Source organism: Nuphar pumila, chromosome 17 (genome assembly GCF_984573655.1).
Source record: "Nuphar pumila chromosome 17, dmNupPumi1.hap1.1, whole genome shotgun sequence".
Taxonomy (NCBI): Eukaryota; Viridiplantae; Streptophyta; class Magnoliopsida; order Nymphaeales; family Nymphaeaceae; genus Nuphar; species Nuphar pumila.
Genome location: NC_143265.1, coordinates 1141439 through 1157463, shown reverse-complemented (window position 1 = coordinate 1157463; position 16025 = coordinate 1141439). Strand labels below are relative to the sequence as shown.

General features: G+C 35.8%; 1 protein-coding gene and 1 pseudogene across 1 annotated transcript in view; one reads left to right on the top strand and one right to left on the bottom strand.

Moving 5' to 3' along the window:
- LOC149811307 (calcium-dependent mitochondrial ATP-magnesium/phosphate carrier protein 2-like) overlaps positions 1–611 on the bottom strand; it is a 38137-nt gene extending 37526 nt beyond the window's left edge. Inside the window, exon 1 of the mRNA XM_089993350.1 lies at positions 370–611. The gene's annotated coding sequence lies outside the window, so the exon portion shown is untranslated. The remainder of the gene's footprint in view (positions 1–369) is intronic.
- Positions 612–3140: 2529 nt separating this feature from the next.
- On the top strand, positions 3141–15930 carry LOC149811306 (chalcone synthase C2-like; annotated as a pseudogene).
- Positions 15931–16025: the final 95 nt, after the last annotated feature.

The following is a 16025-nucleotide window of genomic DNA, read 5'->3' as shown; positions in this document are numbered from 1 at the left end:
GACAAGGCTATATCTTCAACTCAGGATAACAACACCAGCGCCCGCACCAGAACTCAGAAACTGAACAATTTTATACAGAAATGAAAAATGTTCCAGGCCGAAATTCTCTGAGATCTCATCCCGATGGCGCGGAATCCAAATACATAAACAAACCCGATCGGAAAAAGGAAACACAAAAAAAAGGGGCGATCTACCCCAATTTTCCCTTCAACTCTTCCAATTCTCCAAATTACGCACAAAACAACGAGAATCCGGCACGAACTAATCCGAAAAGTATCAAACCCCCCGGAAAACCGGAATGCGGCCTTGAAATCCTGCGCACGAGAATCAAATGAAGCTACACGCAAGGACAAATTAGGTCAAAATTACCAGTCGCCTGAAAATCGTGTACCCTCCAGCCGCCGGAAATCCTAACGAGAATCGCGCTATTCCGTCATTTTCCGGGCCGGAATCTCCCGGAGCGGCGCCGGGGAGCGTGAATCATCGGGCGATTCAGAGAGCGACATCGAAGAAAGAAACGCCATGAGAGAGAGAGAGGCTCTTAGCTCCTCGTCATCTTCCCCTCCACACCAAACAAAGGATTTATATAAAACGTATAATACAGACGCATATTCTTCATAATATATCTGGCGTAGCGTGACTCTTGCGATCGACCATCTCTTTTTCCTTCCCCATTTCTTTTGTTTATTTTTCAATTTTTTGGGCTTTTCAAAACACTGGTTCTGTGACCAACGAATGAGCTTGAAAAGCAAGCCCTGAAGTATTAAATATTATTTGCCTCTTCAGGAGTCTCACTTTTTGCAATAAGAGGGATTAGAAAAAACCTAACAACCATATTGTATATAATTATTAAGATAAAATGTCTGAACTTTTTTTTTTTTATAACCTGAAGAAATCGCACCGACGTGGTTGCGCTGGCTCATCCTTCCATACCTACAGTCATCGTGCCGACAACATAAAACTCCAAGGCTTGGACCCCTGCCTCCGCAATAAAATGTTTGGATTGCATTTGAAAATTAAGCCCGTATTTAACTACACAAACGAAAGCGCGGCAGGGCACCTTAGGGCTTGACGTTTGAGTTTTACACGTTTTCACCGCATTGTCACTTGCGTACCCCTTTAACCTTTTTGGTCTCCTTACTTTTTTTGCTTAATTATTTTATTCTCGTTCTAGAAAACAGGAGGAAAAAATATTCACACCTCGCTGCTGTCTTTGTGCTAACGCTATTAGTCCATACCTGGTCAAAGTCCGAGCCTTCCATTGGCCTGGCTAGTCTTCTACCCACCACGGATCTGTGTTGACTCGGTCCAACAGGGAGGCTCGACCTGGGCTCCAAGAACTTATCCAATAACTTAGCTAGCCTGAATGCACCGTGAGATCCAGCTGAAGCTCAGTTGATTTCGAGACCATGAGTGACTTAACTGATATCTAATTAGTGCGAAACTTCAGAAACTTGCCATTTGACTAGCCCTGTCAACTAGTTGCACCTCCGCTGGACCTAGGTTGGTCTCGATGTCGGTCTGCCTTTGAGGTGCTATTAGATAGGGACAAACTTAATAAATACTGATAACTATCCGATAGAGTATTACAAAGGAAAGATCCATTAGATAATAAACTGTTAGTATTAGTTCTAAGTGGCTATGAATCAACAACTATAAGTGATTTTCTTGGTCAACCACCGTTTATATAATTGAGGTCAGGTTACGGTCAGACCAGACCTAGAATCATATATCTAGGTGCTGGCTTGATGGTGGAAGCCGAGCAAGTGAGCCATGAATTGAAGCCATAGCTAAATTGCAATGTTTTGACATTCATTTTAACATTCAAAATATCGCGATATTTTAAAGCTATCATGGTATCACCATTTAAAAAAAAAAAGTATCATGGTTTTTGTCACAATGTTTACTTACTATGCCATGATAAACATAGCATATTAATTGTATAGCAACGGTAGGGTGAACCAGGTGCACCTACACTCTGGAATCTTTTTCAATTCATTGGTTGTGTTAATTTAAAATAAAAATATGCATTACATATATGAGAGGTTGCCTCAATTATGTGAAAGGTCTGAAGCTGCATGTTAATTAATGCAATTCTTGTCAAGATTTTTTTTTTCTGTATTTTCTGGATCAAGTAAAATACAAGCAGTCAAATAAGTGCACTTATGTGCACCCTAACATTACTCTTAGTTTAAATTTAATTATTATTTTTGAGTTTTTTCTCGATAAACACATGCACAAAAATCTCACAAGAAATCAGAGCTGGTAAATTGCCGGTTTCAACTCTTGTTACTGTGATTCCATTGAAACGTCAGAGTTATGGCGTAGGCAGCCTGATAGGCCCACTACTTGGAAAATTAGTCCACGCGATTCACGTGAACAATGTGCAAACAAAAACATTAATGCTAACCTGTCACCAGGGGAGTAGCAAAAAAAAATATTGGTGTGATAGTCTGGGGTTAGGGGGCAGCGCCCACCCAATTTTTTTTTTTGAGATAAAATAAAAAATGGCTATAATTATTAATAAAAATCTATTTCATATGGACAAATCAAACTATTTGCTGCAATCAGGGCTGGGCTGTATAAAATAAAAAATGGCTACAATTATTAATAAAAATCTATTTCATATGGACAAATCAAACTATTTGCTGCAATAAGGGCTGGGCTACAGCCCAGTTCTGCCCCCCCCCCAGCTCCGCCTATGCCTGTCACCAGGGGCGTAGCTAGGGGGGGCAGGACTGGGCTGTAGCCCAGTCCTACCTCCGGAAACAGTTTAAAAAAAATAATATTTTTTTAAAAGCCCAGCCCTGATTCCATATGAAATAGATTTTTATCCATTTTTGTAGCCCATCCCAGTCCTATCCCAACCCTGACTGCAGCAAATAGTTTGATTTGTCCATATGAAATACATTTTTATTAATAATTGTAGCCATTTTTTATTTTATCTAAAAAAAAAAATCGGGGCCGCTGCCCCCGAACCCCCGACTATCACACAAATAATTTTTTTTTGCTACACCCCTGTTTGCCCCCCCCCCCCCCCCCCTCACATGAATCCTAGCTACGCCCCTGCCTGTCACCCAAGTTGACACCATATAATTTTACATTTCTTAAACCAGCAATTGCATAGACACAGACTAGAAATGCATGGTGACTCTCGGCGCAAGCTGAAGAGCGGTGACTCTCTCGGGACAAGGGATAAGCCTTTAGACAGTGACAGTAAGTACATCAGCAAGAGCCAGCGCGGCTAAGTCTATGATCCTAAGAGCCAGGATCAAGTGTCATCACATGATACACTTTGAGTGTACCTCTACACCTGACTCCCCTTCATCGGCTTTTGGGCTTCACAACTGTATGGAGGGTATCAGGTGCAGTGACAAAGTGCAATATGTGATGGCACTTGATCCGGACTCAATTCCTAGAGACAGAGAGAGTGGAAATGCATATCCTCCTTGAGATGATACCATTGATAATATCTACTTGGAAGGCATGGGATAGGAGGTATTTTGTTGGGACATCGTAGTTCTTGGTAATGCCCTGTTTGGATGACAAGAATTAAAGTCAGGTTTCTTATAAATTTATTTTTGCCTTAGAATATGGTTTTTGTTAAACTAGATCCCAAAAAGATTGTCATATTAGTGTTTGGCTGACCCAAAAAATGAAAAATAGGTTATAGATTTTTAAAATTCAAAAAAGAAAAATAATGACTGGCACTTAAAAAAATTGGTCTGCTTGGTATCGCCCGTGCCTGACAATTATAAGTCAGACAATTCTTTGGTTTGTGGCTAGGCAACTATGAAAGAAAATAGCTTTTGATTTCCAATCACTTTCTAGTCACTCAGTCACCGCGGCTTTGTTGGGTGATACTATTCCTGGCATTTTTAGGCTAGGTAAATGAAAAAGCGTTTAAAGATTAATCAAGTCAAGTTATTTATTATTTTTCATAAAGAACAAAAAAAAACACCATCGGTACCAGAGACCTGCTGTATAAGCTTGCCCTACTTAGGGTCACTATCCAGAGAAGGTGTTGTTTGTTCTCCTTAGGAAGAAGCACTGTTTGCTACAGTGCTTGTTCGGGGTCCAATTGAGCGCCACATATATGAGCTCGTATTCCTGTGTGCCAGCATCACTTAGCATCGGAATTCAGTGTGGTTTAAAAGACTTAAGTACTCTTTCCTGCTATTCTCAACATAACGATGATTCAAAAAAATGACAAAAATGTCTTTCATTCAAAAAAAGAGAAACGGTAGTTCGAGAAAAAGACAAAAATATCTTTCATTCAGAAAGTCGAGGATGATGTTAACTCTTCAAAGTCCAAACATTCCATTTTCGCCCTAAGCAGTAAACTTTTGCACCATCTGTTGTAACACGAGCTCCTTTTGACGTTACAAACTTTGTCGTCATCTGTTATCACCGGAGGAGCAACCTTTGTCGTCGTCTCGAGTCCTGATTCCCGCCTTGTTTTTTAGTTTGTATTACAATACATTGTTGCCTTCTCATTTCTGCCTTATGTTACAAACATTCTCGGGTTCACAATCGACTAGTTCAATCATTGGCAGGCGTCATAGGGGCATTTGTCGGCCATCTCTTTTTACAGTATTCTCTTCTTTTTTGTTGTCGTTAGGTAGTGTGGAAAAAAGCAATGACGCACAAACATTCTAACAAGTGTCATTAAGGCATTGTGAGTACCTTTCTATTTCTTCATGCTATCGTTGAAGAACGTATGTCATTGTGAGTGTCATTAAAGCGTTGTTTTGTTATTGCAGGTGGATCTTGTCCTTTCGATGGTTGGAAACTTAACGATATTTGTAAGAGACTGAGACCTGTTGATAAGAATGTTTGTTTACTACGATGAAGGACCTCTACCCCATCCGCTATCCTCAATTCACTTTATATATGCAATATATCACAAATTGCGATTGTAGTAACATACTACCGATTTGTTAGATAATATTTTGTTTGTTAATAGCGATTTGTAAGCTATTATTCTGAATTTTTGTATCATTTTATAATATATTCTGCAATATGTATATCAATTTGTAGGATATTATGTGTTTTGTAGTATCGAATTGTAAGCTATTATATTGAATTGTCGTATCAATTTGTAATATATTATGTGATATGTATATCAATTTGTAAGATATTATGTGTTTTCTAGTATCAATTTGTAAGATATTTGTAAAAAGAATTTTAAAACACGTGCAAAAATACATTATTGTGCGCTTGCAGTGGCGATTTTCATATTCAAAACGCTGCTCATTTTGTGATCTATATTGAAATCGCTTCACAATATTGTAGATATAATTAAATCGTTGTCACGTGAATCACTATCGTCAACACACATATACGATAAATTGTTTCTTTTATTGGCATGGTAAATAACAACTTGATGCATAGTATAAGCAAATAACAAATCGTTGTTGTTTTTATATTATTATTCATTCAATCGTTTCTTTGACTTGCTTAACCTTATTTGTATCTGTTGTTATATGCATCTTGAATAAATCATAGTAAACGTATATGTTGGCTAACGCAAATTGATATCTTGCTTATAATAGTGGTGAGCTTATCATCTTGTTGTAATGAAGATGATCTATTTCAATCATTTGAAAGTTATGGAAAAGAGAACATCTGTACTAATGATGCACCTAAAGAAGTGAACATGTGCATTATTGATGTACATGATAAGAAGGGTGCATGCATTAGATTCACTCTTGACTTGAATGTTCCAGCAGAAGAAATGCAATTCGATAATAAGGTAGATGATCATGACAGTACACTTGATAAAGGTACAGGCACTGAGAATGTACATGATAGTACACCTGACTTTGTTCCCGTAAAAGGAATGAAGATTAATAATGAGGATATTGTATATAAATTTTACAATAATTATGTCTTAAAATTTGGCTTCAGTGTTAGAAGGTATTCTTGGTCAAAAAATGCACAGGGTGTCATGGTGAGAAAGACATATGTTTGTTCTAAGGAAGGTTGGAAGAAGTCTAGTTGAAATTCAATAAAGAGCAAGCCAAAATCAAGATGTGGATGTCCAGCAAGAATGGTGTTAAGAAGACTTTTGAATAAAAAATATATAGTTCGTACTTTAATCAGTGATCATAACCATGTTTTATCTGCTTCATTTATGACTCCTATGTTAAGGTCACATCATAAAGTTACTGAAGCGCATGCTATAATTACTGAAATAGTTGATAGCATCGACATTGCACCATGAAAGACATATATTTTATGTGTGCACATAGATGATGGTCGCGAGAATGTGTCATTCATACCTATGGATTTAAGAAACTACTTGAGAAGGAAGATGACATATAACATGAAGAATGGAGAAATATGTTTTTTGGTTGATTATTTACAAAAGAAATCAAGCATTGACCCTGGTTTCTTTAATGCAATGCAATTGGATGAAGATGGATATGCTGTGAATATGTTTTGGGCAGATTCAAAGTCAATAGTAGATTATGAATGCTTCAATGATGTGCTTATTTTTTATACGACAGTGAAGATTAATACTGAACAGTGGCCATTTGCGTAGTTTTTCGGAGTGAACCATCACTCACAAAGTTGTATATTAGGCGGTGTTTTTTTGTATGACCAGACCAAAGAAAGCTTTGAGTCATTGTTCAGAGTATTTACATAGGCAATGAATAGGAAGTAACCTGAAGTTGTACTTACAGATGGTGATCACACAATTGCAACTATAATGTTTCATGTGTGCTCAGGTGCACATCATCGCCTATGTTTGTAGCATATCTTTCAAAATGCAACAAAGAACATAAGACACATACTTAATCAGAAGGCAGAGTTTGACAAAAAGTTTACAAAGTATGTACTTGAGAGCATAGATGAGGTCACCTTTATGTCTAATTGGCAGAAAGTGATTCAAATGTACGACTTTGAAGACTGTCTGTGGTTACAAAATTTATATGCAGAAAAAGTTAAGTGGGCATTGACATATGGAAGACAATACTTATGTGCAGGTATGATAAGCACACAAAGAGCTGAATTTATGCACGTCACACTGAAGAAAACCCTGTATTCATGTTTAACAATGTTTCGCTTCATGGAACAATGTGAATTATTTATAGATTGTCTTAGACAGAATGAGCTTGAACAAGATATGAAATGCTTCAATACACGCCCTGTAACTTTGAGCATGAAAATATTAATGTGACCTGCAGATTTGTATACACTAACTGTATTTGAATGAATTAAAAATAATGTTATACATGTCATGAATCGCAACATAGAAAGACGCATGCAAACCGAGAATATGCAGAAATATCATATTGTATGGGAGGACGAAAAGCATCAGAAAAGGCAATATGCACATGTCAAGTACAATGTTGACAATGAAACAATTGAATGTACATGCAAAAAGTATGAATTCAAAGGTTATTTATGCCGTCATGCATTAAAGATACTTAATCAAGCGAAGATACAAGAAATACCTAAGTCATATTTGATGCGAAGATAGAAGAGACAAGAAAAGATTGAACTGCTAGATATAGATAATGTCAATCATTCTGGCGTTGATGAAAAGTGTCACATAACCTCCTGTTACCAACAACTGTGTAGGTCATTTATGCATGTTGCAGATTTGACATCGAAAAGTGAAGAAGCCTATGTATGCATGAGAAAAGTGTCAGTGGAGTTATTTGAAAATATACAGTTAATTCACCATCAGTCTGTTGCAGCTCATGAAGACAGTTCAAGAAAATGGGAGTGAATAACAGAAGTAAAAATCATGATTCCTCTGACACTCATGAGAAGTTGCGCCGAAGCGTAAACATCATCTTCAACAAGTAAAGAGCGAACGTTGTAGATTATGATAGAAAAATTCACCCAGTGAAAGGTTTCAAAAGAAAACCTATCTTTGATCGCAGTTGGAGGAGGACAAAGGGTGCACTAGAATTGGTTCGCAATAAAAGGTCTAAAAAATAACAAACCTTTAAGCAAAAGCAACCAAGTCCTTCGCATGAACAGTTATGTAAGACATTATATTGCTTCCCATATAAATTACATTACGTGCAACTTATCAATATCTAACTTATGTAATTTCCAACATGCAACAATACCCTATAGACGCAATTTTTAACGTTGTAACTTTCAATCCTTCCGACTAGTTTTTTCAGAACGATAACTTCAGTTTTACAAGTCTTTTGGTATGTAATCAATGTTGGGAGGATGCTTGCATTTCTTGTGAAACTTAATGTTGTGTCTTATATTATTCTGTTTCATGACAGACCCATATCAATTCAAAAACGAGTCATAGAATACAAGAATCGTGTGCAAATTTTGTTTAAGTCTTACCATAAAGTTAGTTGTCATGACTCTTTGCATGACCCAATTTCCACAGTTAGCATGATTTATTAAGAGTTTAACAAAACAGAAGGTGAATATGCTTATACACCAGAATCGCGTGTGAACTCTATTTAATAATATATCTTTCATATGTATAAACCGTTGTAATATGTATCATTCACATGTATAAATCATTGTCGTATCTAGTGTATAGAGCTACAATTTTGATACCATAAGTAAATCGTCATTACTCATTAGATATACAAATCGTTATACATATATTGTATCGTCCATTTCATTCACAAAGACGAACAAAGACATATCGTTGTCGCAATAACTTCATAAATATAAATCGTTCTCGTTCACAAAGACTAACAAAGACATCATTGTCGCAGTAACTTTATAACTACAAATTGATATGATTTACAACTGCAATCATTTACGAAAAAAGTCTAGTATTTTTTACCTGAACATGACCATCATCATCAAAAAAATAGATATCATCACTAGTAGGTAATTAACGGGATGTCTAATTATATTTATGAAGTAACTACGAGAATGATATATCTTTGTTTGTCTATGTGAACGATATTGATATGTAATATAATGATTTACTCATAACATTTTGCAATTGTTACTTAAATCGATTTGTACTTTACTAAGTCTAAACATTGTGTCAATTTTGTACATGTGCGTAAAACCTTACAAAATATAAAACCCTAATATAGATCTATATATAAAACCCTACCTTACCAGACCCGACCCATTATCCAGGTTTAAAATCCTAATCTATTTAACCTCTCTTCCTCGTTCTTTTTTGTGGTAGCACATCTTCTTCTTCTTCTTCTTTCTTCTCCGCCTTCTTCTTCTTCTTCCTTGTATTTTCTTTCTTCTTTATTCTTTTGTGTTCCTTCTACTTGTGCTTGATAAATGGAGTTTGATGTTGATAACGTAGTTGTTTTACGCCATAAGGAAAGATTTGTATAATCTTCGATGACGATTATGGTAGTTATTTGCATGATAGACAAGGGGGTGATGCAGATGTTCATCTATTTGATCTATTCCTATTGTCGGACCCTCTATTATTCGTAAACCATACTTCACAGTTAGAAAAATATTTGCCTAATCTTTGATATACTTCATGACAAATACATAAAAGTGATTTATCATGTAGCCCCTCGACTCCTTCAAGGGGACGGTGCCTCAGCTTAAGTTGTGAAACTTATTGTCAAGAGTGCACCAATGCTAGAGTCTCTAAGAATCGGCCTCAGTCCAAGGAAAATGGTGCAGTGTGTTGTCAATACTAATGAGCTCGTATTCTTGGAGAGGATGTATCCTCAACTGCATATAGAATCACTTTGTAGTATAGAAGGACCCGACGATGAACGATACTGATGTTTTGGTGATCTCTTCTATAAAAATGAGAGTCTCTAAAAGATAGATATGCGTTCGACAGAAATGTCCTCCCATAGATATTGTAACTAAATACTAATATTTTTTCTATATGAATGTGGTTGTAAATCATGTGGATTTGTAGGTACAAAGTTATGATGAGAATGATATATCTTTGTTTGTTTCTGTGAACAAAATTGATTTGTATTTAAGCATTTAACTCGTTTTGTATCATTAAAGTAAAACCTAAAATTCGTAAAACCCTCAACCCTAATCGCCCGTAAAAGCGATTAAAAAATATTGTTGACATAGACATAGCCCGTAAAAGCAAATCGCAATAGCACATAACCTTTATACATCATTGTGTAAATCGTGATGATACATATCATTCACTTAGATAAAGCTCATTGTCTAAAAGATAGACATGATTGTTTAAATCGCGATGGTATAACAATTTACACAAAGATGTCTATGTTGGCCACAACTCAATGAAAATCACACTATATATGAGTATAAATCTAGGTAAAAGTGCGTTGTCAATGCTTGTGCAAATTGTGATCACCATTTATGAATGTTTGTGCAAATCGTTTCAGCCTTTTATAAATGCTTGTTTAATTTTAATTTATAAAACCGATCATTACAACGATTTTTTCAGTGACATTTGTGTGCTACACTGATTAAAATATATTTATACACTTATAGAAAGTCACCTTAAAGAAAATAATTCATTTCCAATTTACACAACGCTTATCGCTTTTACGATTTTCAATTACGAAGGGCGAACATAACAACAATTTGCTTTTACTATATAACAATCCAACTTATTGGCGTGTTTAGTAAAATTGAAATTTTATTTTTTTCAACCTAGAGATATACATAATTTGTATGCATAGTCTTACAAATTTTTTTATACAAAATTTGGTTGTACAGTCTATAAAATCTGTTAGAAGTCGTTGTACATCATATTACTTCTTGGGGGTCGCATCGTTAGTTGCCTTTTAGGTATTCTTGCCGGCTGAGTTTTTTTCTCTTTTGCAATTAAAAACTCCATCAATTTTCCGTATAGTTCTTTGCAGAATCCAGGCATATCATTCTGCAACAAAAATATAATGTAACACCAATAAATACATTGAGTTCCCAATAATAGAGGGTAATAAAGAGCATACAACGTCGAAATCAGGTTCTCGTTTATTGTATATTGCTTCAATATACTTCATTACAAATACACCATAATTGATGTCATTATTTTGTAAAAGCGCATTGTGTGCTGAGCGAAAAATCCACTCTCCAATGTCGACACCCAAAACGTCTTCGACAAATCCTACCTGTGGTTAATGCAGAAAAAACTAAATTCTTGGCCACCATACATGATATGATACCCTTATAGATGAAAACTTATGAAATGCAAAATGTCATGATGTACATCACTCTGTAAGTCTAATGAATTGTAGTATCATACTTGTTTTTCATGTAAATCCATCACGTATAAGATTCAATGCTTATCATGTTGCCAGAGCGTAGGAATCAATATCTGCAAATCGATAGTATAAATCGTGTAAGGACTGTTATACCTAAACCTTGCACAAGAGGTTTGTTCATTTACTTTTTACTTGACCAAAAGTCTTCGCAATGATCATCGTTACCCCAATATGGTAGTCCATCTTGAAATCCAATTGAGTATGACAATCAATGGACAATATTCTATTGAACGAAACAATGATAATAGTAATGTTAAAACATGAAGCAACAAGAGTAAATCAAAAAACAAAATAAACATAAAAGAGAACCGATATACCATGAAATAAGGGTTGACGATGCATCTAGTATTGGTTGTTGCGTTGCTTTGAATATACTTGACAAAATCGGATATAGTCTATTTGGAACAAATATGAACTTGTTAACATACATACCCATGGCATACGTAAATATATAACTGATAGTGGTTTCATACATACAAAATTATTGATAGTGTTCCCTTCTGCAAATTTGTTTTCAATCCGTTCGATGTTATCTTGGAGCTCTTTGTTGAGTTTTCGGAGACCGCCTTTTGTGGATGTTACACTGACATTAGCAAAACATTCAAGAAACGATATTGAAATTTCGTTATACAATACACAACATAAATCACATATACACTGTAAAAGAGACAAATTTTGAAGAAAATCGATATGATGATTAGACAATATATGCTCGATTAACCATTGCTGGTCGTGTAGCTGTCGTCTTCTCCTTCCTCGATATTGATACCCCCTTTGTGATAAAGAAGGTTATATGTATGATTCACGAACACGTCATTTCTAAACGAACTGTCGGTTTGTCTGTTCCATATTCACGAAGCAATACGAAGACACATCATCCAGAACTTGTGTGATATGTCATTCATATACAAATAAAATGTTGTTTCACAGACCGTCAGTTTTCAAAAAAAAAAAACCCGCCAATTTTCAGAAAGTGCGACCAAAAAAATTGTATTGCACATTAATTAAATAAAAAAATGTCATTTCATCTACCTTTTACAAAACTAATCAACACGATAGGATGTATTAGTCAAATCACGATAACACATCTCGTGTGGATTTATTTTTTAACCTCTTTTTTGTCCTTTATATGTCATTTTGTAAATCGCGATAGGAAAATCGTTAACTTAGACAAAGCTCATCAAAACAAATCACGATAGGATAAATTATTATAGCGAAATCGATTTGCAACTATGACTTAAATTGGTATCAAGTTATAAATTGTGATGAGATATATCATTCACAAATACATAGCTCATCACCCTAAACTCTAAACCCAAATCCCCAAACCAAAAACCCATAAACCTAAAATACAAAGCTCGCCAATCGCGATATTATATATCAATATCATTTATAAAGACAAACAAAGATATATCATTCTCGTGGTAGCTTCTTAAATCCTAAAACCCTAAACCATACACTCAAAACCCTAAAACCTACACTCTAACCCTAAACCCCAAACCCTAAACCCTAAACCGTAATCCCCAAAACCCTAAATCTTAAACCCTAAACTTCGCACCCAAACCCTACAACCTAAACCCTAAATCCTAAAACCTAATCCCTAAACCCTAAACCCTAAACTTCGCACCCTAAACCCTAAACCCTAATCTCCAAAACCCTACAATCTAAACCCTAAAACTGAATCCCTAAACCCTAAACCCTAAACCCTACTGCCCAAACCCTAAACCCTAAACCCTACTACCTAAACCCTAAACCTCACTACCTAAACCCCACTACCTAAACCCTAAACCATTTATGAATGTTTATGCATGAGTACAAACGATGTAAAAGTGCACAGTAAATGTTTGTGCAAATCATTTCAGTCGTTTATGAATGTTTGTGAAAATCTTTTTAGACTTATATAAACGCTTGTTCGATTTAAATTTATAAAGACCGATCATTACAACGATATGGTCAGTGATATTTATGTGCTACAATTATAGAATGTCACATTACAGAAAATAGCTCATTTCCACTGTACATAACGCTAATCGCTTATAGGATTTTTATTTATGAAGGGCGAACATTACATGGCTTTGTTCACTGTAAACAACAGTTATCACTTTAAGATTTTCATTTACGGAGGGTGAGCATTAAAATGATTTGTTAAGAGTACACAACGCTATTTGCTTTTACGATTTTCATTAACGAATGACGAACATTACACAAATTTGTTCATCGTACACATCGCTAGAAATTGCATATATGAGTATGCATTTAGAAAGCATGTGATTTATTTTATATATGGCATGTTATGGTTTTTGCACATGGTGCATCGATGATCGAAAGAAATCATTGTGGGCCTCGAGCTTTAGTTTGTTCCTTCTTTACTTAATTTATATGCATAACAAAAATCAAATTAATGTTAATGTGCTGTATTGCATTGTTCATGCTTTTCTATGGACGGTGGTCCCGTGATGGTTATCGTAGAAGAATATACGAGCTTTTTCCTTTGTTTGCATGCTGAATTACAAATTAAAGAAATGAAATAATAATAATCAAATAAAAATAAAAAAAATGTATAATATACGTTCTGAGATCTTTCATCGAAAGAGTGAGAATCTTAGAGTTTCAGTTTTGAGGGACCACGAGGATATAAAAACTTTGTGTGCTTTATTTATTACCCATGAACCCGATATTGATGTTCTTTCTTCTGGCCACGATTTTAAAAAGAGTCTGCCACTTTATATGGGGTGGTGTGTAGACACAACTCTTGTTTTGATATACCAAGAAAGCGACACTATTGGATATAGAGGTTCTTAGCGTCCTGATATTAGATGTGGAGGTCTAATGTTTCGAAGATGATTCATTCAAGAAATAAGTTTGAAACCATGTAATAAAATAAAACTTGTATGCTAAGTTATCCTGAAAACTCCCATTGGTAAATGTTGCGAGAAATTGACTGCATTATAATTTTCCTTTTAGGGTTTCATCAGTATGATCCGGTTGCTGCTATAAAAGCCAAATTGGTTCCACTCGTCCCCTGTGTCATCCTTGTCTTTATGACTCTCATTGGGATTTCAATGCAAATTGTTCTGATCAAATTGGATTCCACAGATGTAATTTACATGACAATTAAATTACCAAAAATCTACATGTGATTTTTTAGCGATTCAAAAATCTATTGTTGGCAAAGTAAAAAAAAATTATAATTTAAAAAGCTACTTGACCCCGAGTAATTTTACCCGTTTGGTGTATCTGTGGGCAATTGTAATTAAAAAGATAAACTTAAATTACGTGCATTTAATAGGGACATGCATATGAAAATGAAATTCTAAAAAAAAAAAAAATTTATTCATGCATTGCACTAAAGTCACGCATATTCCTGTTATAGATTAGATTATGCATACTTGTTTGTTTTCTTAATTGTTACATGTTGGCGAATGCATGATATTATTTCTTACTGCATGCTAAATGATTGTATTGCTAAATTTGTGATCCTTGTTATTTATTAAATATTTTTTCATGCTTAATAATTATTCTCTATTGCATGAATAGTTAATTGAATTATGAGTTTATCATAGTCGTATCCCTCTAAAATATTACATGAATTTTATTTATATTTTTTTTACTTGTTTGATTCATTTGAGAGATTTGTACACAGAATTCTTCAGATTTTTGACACCCTGCTTCTATATTTTTTGGCAGCTGCAATGAAATGACTCACTTCTTAGAGAGCTACTAGCGCTACATGTTTGCTAGATAGCTTCACAGATGGACAACATGACTATGTTTTTATTTTTATTTTTTATATACTTTTAATTGTCTATGCACTCTGAATTTCTTTATGCAATTGTCTCGAGATTATCATTAATTATTCAATAAAGGTTTTGTTTGGTTTGGTATTGATGATAAATGTAAGGTCTCTTGTGATTGATTGTTTTATCCAATTGGGGGTGAAACTCTAAGGGCCCTGGTTTTTTGAAAATATTTTTGCAATAATTTAAAAAAAATCATATTTTTAAGGTGTATGAGTTGGGTTGTTACATACGGCCCTCGGTCAAGCGCGTCATGAAGTACCAACAAGTCTGCTTCGCCGGTGGCATAGTCCTAGTGTTGCCAAGGACCTAGCCGAGAACAACCGCAATGCTAGGGTCCTTGTCATTTGCTTTGAGATCACGACGTTTTGTGGACCAAGTGACTCTCACCTAGATAGCCTAGTCAGTCAAGCCGTGTTTGGTGATGGTGCAGCCACTATCATAGTGCGTGTGGACCCGATCGCTTCGGTCGAGCGGCCACTCTTCCAAATGGTCTGGACTGCAACAACCATATAGACTGATATCCATGGCACGATCGATGGCCATCTCCGTGAGGTCGGCTTAACATTCTATCTATGTCCCTTCCTTGATATCCAATAACATAGGGAAGTGCCTAGTTGAGGCATACGAGCCGCGCTGGGGGATCTCGAACTGGAACAACTTATTTTGGATTAGGCACCCAGGTGGCCCAGCCTTTTTGAGCCAGGTTGAGGCCAAGGTTGGGCTCAGGAAGGAGAAGCTAAGGGCGACCCAGCATGTGCTGAGTGAGTAGGGCAACATGTCTAGCGTCTGTGTGCTGTTCATCCTAGATGAGATGAGGAGACAGTCAAAGGAAGATGGGCACGCTACGACCGGCCAAGGGCTCGAGTGGGGTGTGCTCTTTTGGGTTCGGACCTGGGCTCACTGTGGAGACTGTGGTGTTTCATAGCGTTCCATTGGCAGCCTAGCAATTGGTTCTTAGATGCAAATGTATTTCCTACCCTGTTGGTTAATATATATTGTATTGGGGTAATGATCTCAGTAGTAATGTGTAATAAATTTT